Source organism: Papaver somniferum, chromosome 1, assembly GCF_003573695.1.
Source record: "Papaver somniferum cultivar HN1 chromosome 1, ASM357369v1, whole genome shotgun sequence".
Taxonomy (NCBI): Eukaryota; Viridiplantae; Streptophyta; class Magnoliopsida; order Ranunculales; family Papaveraceae; genus Papaver; species Papaver somniferum.
Window position 1 is genome coordinate 197,698,128 of NC_039358.1, and position 8,282 is coordinate 197,706,409.

The 8,282-nt window shown below is 35.9% G+C and overlaps 1 pseudogene; it reads right to left on the reverse strand.

Annotated features, from left to right (window-relative positions):
* Positions 1-2,408: 2,408 nt before the first annotated feature.
* Positions 2,409-3,563, reverse strand: LOC113311409 (annotated as a pseudogene).
* Between the last annotated feature and the right edge of the window lie 4,719 nt (positions 3,564-8,282).

Below are 8,282 nucleotides of genomic sequence, written 5' to 3' on the forward strand. Positions count from 1 at the left end.
TTTTTGGGACCGGTTTTATTTTGGGTTAGGCATTAGAAGTAATTCTAGATTACCCCATATCTAGTTATTTATTTAATACCTAATTTACCCTCTTAATTAATTTTAGATTATGATTAGTGAATGATTTAGTTAAAAACAATTGGTGAGATTAAATTAAAAGATGGATTTATTATTAGTTGAGCAGAATTATTGAGAGAGTAGAGTTAGAGAAGATGAAGGAGAAAAACATGGAAAATAATTTTTTTTTCCAATTCACTAAGTTTGAGTATTCAAAGGATGAAAACTCATCTGATTCTTCATCTCCATCATCTCCTAGAATATTTGTTAATCTTCAAAATGATCCGGATTTGAACTGGATTTGGAACAGTTCGGTTACTTTATATGAAGAACAAGTAACCGAACTCATCTGAAGCTGTAGTTCGGTTACGTTATATGAAGAACAAGTAACCGAACTCATCTGAAGCTGTATTTCGGTTTCCCCGTGAGATGAACAAGTAACCGAACTCATCTGAAAGTGTAGTGCGGTTACTTGTTCCAAACACGCAGGTTACCGAACTCTCTAATAATTTCTAGGAGTTACAACGTTATGTTCGGTTGGTTCTCAACTAACCGAACTTTGGTGTACAAAGTTCGGTTGGTTCGCAAACTGCATGCACTTTTGATCTAACCGAACTTTACATAATATAAGAGTATATAAGTTTACAAAGTTCGGTTCTTTCGCAAACTTGAACCTAACAGCTAACAAACCAAACTCTGAATTCAGTTTCTGCGATAAAATTGTTAAGTTACCGAACTTAACAAACAAAAAAATGTGAAGTTCCAGCGTCTATTGGCTAAGTTCGGTTACTTTGTAGTTTTAAAATTTTTTGCGAACAAACCGAACTCTATTGGCTAAGTTCGGTTATTTTGGAACTCAACATAGTGGCCACAACAACACAGTTCGGTTAGACTGGATTTGTTTTTTTTTCGGTTCTAAGGGTGGAGTTCGGTTACTTTGTAATTTTAAATTTTTTTCGAAACAACCGAACAGAGAGTTCGATGACTTAGTTTTAAATCCAATAGAACCGAACTGTTCTTCGTGTTCTTCATTTTCAAGAAGTTCGGTTAGTAAACTAGGATTTTTTGGAAAATCGACCTAACCGAACATGGCTCTGTAACTCCTATTAAAACCCTATTTTGATGATTTCTATTCGATTGAAGCAATCAAAATCAAATTAAAACGAAGGGTTTGTTGGAAAATACCTTCGGAGTGGTCCCGTGGCAGAATCAAGTTGCGGCTGACGTCTTTTATACTCGATAAAATTATTACGTAACTGAACTTAATTGTGATTGCATTGATGTTGTTACATTTTTTAAATAGGCGGTCGTGGTGGTGGTGGGAGGTGGTGGTGGTGGTAATCGGTGGTTGGTGGTGGTGATAATTGGAGGTGGTAGTGGTGGTAATCGGCGGTGGTGGTGGTGGTAATCGGTGGTTGGTGGTGGTGTTAATCGGAGGTGGTGGTGCTGGTAATCGGCGGTGGTGGGCGGTGGTGGTGGGAGGAGGTTGTGGTTATATATATGTAGGTGATTATTAGGTTGGTTTTAAATTAAATTAGGTTAAGAATAGGTTAGTCATTTCAACGTTTTAGGACACCCCTTATCACTATAGGGAAGGTGGCCTAATAAAATCATGGTCCCCTCAAAAAAACCATGGTCCCTAAAAAAAATCATTCTATTAACGATGTCTGGGCATGAAGAAGTTTCTATGAAGTAATGAACTCGTGGTGTAATTGTGCAATCTCCTTTTCTTGAACAGTTAGGTCATACTAAGAACTGAGAACCAAAAGCAGTTGGCTACGAAAAATAGATGACATGACATCTTAGTAAAAGAATAATGATACAGCGACTACTGTCATCTATTAGTATATATATGAATCGGGTATAGATTAAGCAGTCTATAGATAGAGCCAATGCAAAAACTTGGTAAGAAAAGTAATGTGCCTTGGAAGGACTTGCCCAGCCAGCTGCATAATGCACTTGTTTTCTTGAGCAATTGCAGGAAAGACTGCTCAGGCCCAACGAAATTCAATCACAAAGAAGCTGGACGAAATATTCGCTAGCAAAACTGGCTAACCAGTTTGCTATGCTGTAGGAACTGGCCTTGAGCATGCTCTGGCACAACAAACAGTGGTATAAGCAATAAAGAACAAAAATATTTATCCAAATCCAACAGTCTGTTCATTAAAGAAGAGCACAAAGAAACACATATGCTAGAAGTTCATGATTTCAATTCATGAAACCTTACGCCACACAACTACAATTAACCGACAAAGATGAAGGAAAGAACTAGTTATATAATATAAATGAGAATTTAGAAAACATATCCATTGGCATACTGGTGGAGGACCACGGCAAACACCAACAACCTTTCAATAATAACCACCGCGAAGACGGAGAACAAGGTGAAGAGTCGACTCCTTCTGAATGTTATAATCAGCAAGAGTCCTTCCATCTTCCAACTGCTTTCCTGCGAAAATTAACCTCTGCTGATCAGGTGGGATCCCCTCCTTGTCCTGAATCTTGGCCTTCACATTATCAATTGTATCAGAACTCTCCGCCTCTAAAGTGATGGTCTTTCCAGTCAAGGTCTTAACAAAAATCTGCATCCCTCCCCTGAGACGCAACACCAAGTGAAGTGTAGACTCCTTCTGAATATTGTAATCAGCAAGTGTACGGCCATCGTCTAGTTGCTTGCCCGCAAAAATCAATCTCTGCTGGTCTGGGGGAATTCCCTCCTTGTCTTGTATTTTTGCCTTCACATTATCAATTGTATCAGAGCTTTCGACTTCAAGGGTAATGGTTTTGCTAGTTAAGGACTTCACAAAAATCTGCATACCACCACGCAGACGAAGAACAAGGTGAAGGGTTGATTCCTTCTGAATGTTGTAGTCTGCAAGGGTACGACCATCTTCGAGCTGCTTACCAGCAAAAATTAACCTCTGCTGGTCTGGAGAAATTCCCTCCTTGTCTTGAATCTTCGCTTTCACATTGTCAATTGTATCAGAGCTTTCAACTTCAAGGGTAATGGTTTTTCCAGTAAGGGTCTTCACAAAGATTTGCATACCATCACGGAATTGAAGGACAAGATGGAGAGTAGATTCTTTCTGGATGTTGTAATTAGCTAGAGTCCTCCCATCTTCGATCTGTTTACCAGCAAAAATCAATCTCTGTTGGTCTGGGGGAATCCACTCTTTGTCTTGAATCTTTTCTTTAACATTGTCAATGGTGTCGGAGCTCTCAACCTCAAGAGTTATCGTCTTGCTAGTTAAAGTCTTAACAAAGATTTGCATACCACCACGAAGACGTAACACAAGATGGAGAGTTGATTCTTTCTGGATGTTGTAATCAGCAAGAGTTCTTCCATCTTCAAGCTGTTTACCAGCAAAGATCAATCTCTGTTGATCTGGGGGAATTCCTTCCTTATCCTAGATCTTGGCTTTAACATTGTCAATGGTGTCAGAGCTTTCGACCTCAAGGGTAATGGTCTTCCCAGTTAGAGTTTTCACAAATATTTGCATCTGCATTGAACAATAACCACTCAATATAACAATTCAATCCAAAACAACACTTCGTATTCTATGGATAGAAACAGTACGAACCTCAGCCTAAGTTAATGGCATATGAGAAAAGATATCAAATTATCATGTCAATATATATGAACATGAAATATTACAAGGGATGATGCTCATAAAAACAACACAACACAGACCCTAATCTGACACTACTGTTCTACCAGAACTTAACATGATCAACATTAAAATCATAAGAACTAACAAAAAAGCTGTATAAGTCAATTTTCTAGTGTGCACAGTCTAATCAGTTCTAGGCTTACAATTTTCACAAATATTTGCATCTAAATCTTATTTACGCAATCCATATGAATAATACTAACAAGCAACATGAAATATTACAAGGGATGATGCTCATAAAAACAACACAAACCCTAATCTGACACTACTGTTCAACCAGAACTTAACATTATCAACATTAAAATCATAAGAAATAACAAAAAAGTTGTATAGTGTGCACAGTCTAATCATTTCTAGGCTTACAATTTTCACAAATATTTGCATCCAAATCTTATCTACGCAATCCATATGAATCATACTAACAAGCAACATGAAATATTACAAGGGATGATGCTCATAAAAACAACACAGACCCTAATATGACACTACTGTTCAACCAGAACTTAACATGATCAACACTAAAATCATAAGAAATAACAAAAAAGCTGTATAGTGTGCACAGTCTAATTATTTCTAGGCAATTTGCACAAATATTTGCATCTAAATCTTATCTACGCAATCCATATGAATCATACTAACAAGCAACATGAAATATTACAAGGGATGATTCTCATAAAAACAACACAGACCCTAATCTGACTCTACTGTTCAACCAGAACTTAACATGATCAATATTAAAATCATAAGAAATAACAAAAATGCTGTATAGTGTGCACAGTCTAATCATTTCTAGGCTTACAATTTTCACAAGTATTTGCATCCAAATCTTATCTACGCAATCCATATGAATCATACTAACAAGCAACATGAAATATTACAAGGGATGATGCTCATAAAAACAACACAGACGCTAATCTGACACTACTGTTCAACCAGAACTTAACATGATCAACATTAAAATCATAAGAAATAACAAAAAAGATGTATAGTGTGCACAGTCTAATCATTTCTAGGCTTACAATTTTCACAAATATTTGCATCTAAATCTTATCTACTGTAGTTGCAGGAAATCCTACACTATACCCCTCACAAGATTTTATTAACATTCAACTCATTTTAGATCAACAATCTTAATTTTATTGATGAATCTTTGAAAATCTTACAAGAAAAGATAAAGGAATCAAGAATAACCACTGTTCTAGATTTTCTCTCTCCTCTTTACTTACTTCTCACTTAGAAAAAGATATCTCTCTCCTTTACTGCTAATCTGTCCTTTATTTTCGGATATGGCTTGCGACATTCTCACAACCTTACAAATGTTAATCTCTCAAACTCTCTAATTTTCGCAGGACTATCACATCTTTCTCATGATTTTAGCTGACGTCGTTTATTATATCTTTTCTGAAATTGTTCTGCGACGCTGTTGTGTTGTGTTGTTGATAATTTCGCTGAGACATTATCGCTGCGAGATTATGATCCTACATCTTGCCTCTTCTCATATCTTCTCTGCAAAGTAGAGAATGATGTGAGAAATGCCGTAGTTATCCAATATTTCATATTCTGCATTTATCACACGTATCCTTTTTCCCATCCGTATCTTGACACGTCTCTTGTAACCGCTGCTTTTCAACCACTTACATCTTTCCGCATTCATTGTGTTTATCTTCTCAATAAAAAATTTCCTCTATATATACTCTTTCTCACTCTATTTTTCTCTCTTTTTATTTTCTCTGCAACTTCATTGTTCTTCTGCAAATTCCATTATTGCAACTTTTCTTCTTTCTTCTTCTTTCAATCTTTTAAGTTCTTCTTCATCTCCATATTGTTCCCTCTGTAGATCTTCATCATTTTTAATTTTCTTCAAAATAATCTTCCTGCTAGTGTTTTCCATGGATTCATCAAGGTTAGTTTTCTTTATGGGTTTTGCTGAAATTAATCTTGCTTACTGCCTTATTTGATGTTGTTTATGTGATTCCCATACTTTTGTTATTTCAGCAAAAGCGCCTCCAACACTAAATTTACGGTTCAGAACCCTAATATTCCCAAGACGTAGCATAAGATTTTTGTACACAAAAGAAAGTCTGCGAATCAGAAGGTAGTAAGAAACATTACTCTTCTATAATAACAATATTGTTGCCTCTGTTTCTTATCTGGATTGTAATTCGCAGGGTGATAAGGATGTCAATAGACCTCTCAAGAAATATCGCCACCTTAAAACTGTTGAAACCTCTGTTTTATTTCATTCACTATCCCTTCTAAATCTCCTGCGACATCTTTGCAAGTTAAACCATTATCTCCAATTCGCGAAAAAGCTGCCTCTGACTTCATTTCCTCAACTGACCTTCCAATGATTGAAACCCCCATTGTTGATTCTTCTGTGAATGAAACTTCTTTTCTCCCTATTGATAATGTTTCTCAATCTTCTATCATTACCATCTCTCTACCTGAGCCTCTTCCCTTTTCGAAAGAAACTGTGTAAGGAATATATATTGCTTTCAAAGTTTTGTCTGAAGTCCTGGATGATGGCAAAAGGTATCCAATTGATCCTGTCAAGTCTGGTATTTGCAAAATTCTGAGTAAGTATTTCGGTTCTGATAGAGCTGCTTCGCAAACATCTTTGGAAAAAGAGTGTAATGCTCTTCGTCTCGAAAATTAAAAGCTTCAGAATGTTTTGCTGGATCGTGACAATCTTCACAAGAAGAATGATGAACTGAGAGGTATGATTTCGTTATCTGTATCTTCAATTTGCCTTTCTAATGATTTTATGCTTCCCATATTTAATTATCCTTGAAATCCCTCTTTCGCATGTTAAGCCTTAAACTAGAAACGAATAATGGAGAGATATCAATTTGAATCTGTTGTTGAAGAAGCCCGTGTGGATAAAATTTTTTTGATGGATCAATATAACCAATTAGATAACCTCTATTCATATTTTGTTGATCATATAAATAATCTTACCAATGAAAATACCCAATTAGTTCAGAGGCAAGACTTATTAAGTAATGAAATATCTCGCCTTTCTTATTCTGTAACTAAAGCTAATTTAGGGATGGAAACTTTATCAGATGAGAATAAAACCTTATCTCAAGAGAAGCGAACTTGTTTAAACAAGATGACGATATCTTCACAACAACTTAGTGTTCTTCAGAAAGTATGTGATAACCAAGAACAATCTCTTCGCTCTTTGAGAAATGAACTTAAAGAAGTAACAGAGTCATCTATCGCTGAAAGAGATACACTCATTCAAGGTAGAATAGCTTTAAGTGTAAAGGCGAATCAACTTAAAGAACAATATTCCAAATTAGAAGAATCTCATTCTTCTCTTGCGAAGAAAAATGCCTTTCTTCTTTCTAAAGAGAAAAATCTTTAGTCTCGACTTAAAGGTTTAGTTGGAGATAAATTTGATGACGCAATGGATCGTTGGGAGAATAGTTGTATGACCTTGATTCAACACCTTATTTCAAAAAAGGAAGGTAGTCATAATAATTTGACTGCCTTTACTATTTTTTCTTCGTCATATCTTTTTGAGTTCTTCATCTTATTAAAATTTTGTATTCTACCTTTCGCAGATTCTGAGAAAAATCTTCATTCCTCCATTTCTGTTTTGGAGGCTAAATATGCCGAAATTTGCAAAGAAAATGCATTACTTGTCTCTGTCCTTACTGGTTCTCGCGACCGAGCAGAAAGAAGACTTGATTATCTTGCTTACTTTAAGGATATTCAAGATAGGAATCATCAGAGAGCACTTCTTCGTCAAGTTCATCTCCAGGCTGAAGTCCTTGTAAATGATATTTTATTGTCTAAATCTCTTCCTCCTACATCAATCGAACCTCTGGAAGTAGATGATGATGAAGTTACTCGTCCTGCTGACAGTGATTATGATTATGAAAGTGGTGCAGAGGATAGTTTCTTGGAAGATGGAGAAGAAATTCCTTCTAAGGAAGCAACTGCTGGTGTTAATGAAAATGAAAAAGAAATCTCTTATGAAGAAGTAATTGTTGGCGATAATCAATATGCTAATCAAGGCGAAGATCAGAATCGAAATGCAGGAGAAGCTGGCGATAATGAGAACATTGGTGAAGAACGTCTATTATCTTCTTCTACTGGAATTAATACTGAAGCATGAGCTTCTTATCTAGTTCTATCTTCTTGAATTGTCTCATCTTTTTTACTTTTTGCGAATAATATTCATCAACCAACTTCGGAATCACTTTTCCCTTTTAGTATTTTGCTGGTGAAAAAGATAAGGCCTCTTGTTTATTGATTCCCATACTTGCCTCTCATTATCTTTCTTGTGAAAAATGATCTGTTATGAATACTTATAAATATTTTGTTTTGTCATGTGGTCTTATTTTGCCTTCCTAATTAAAGGTCTTATTATGCTACCTCTTGTCATTGCGACAAAATCTCAGGACGTTCTTGCACTTTCATGCAAGAACCCATTGATCTTTCCTTAACTTTTTCTTTTGTATTATGGCCTCTTCAGGAATGTTGCGACAATATGACAGGCCTAAATATTCTTGTGAAAATAAATCCCCATGACATTGCCGTCTT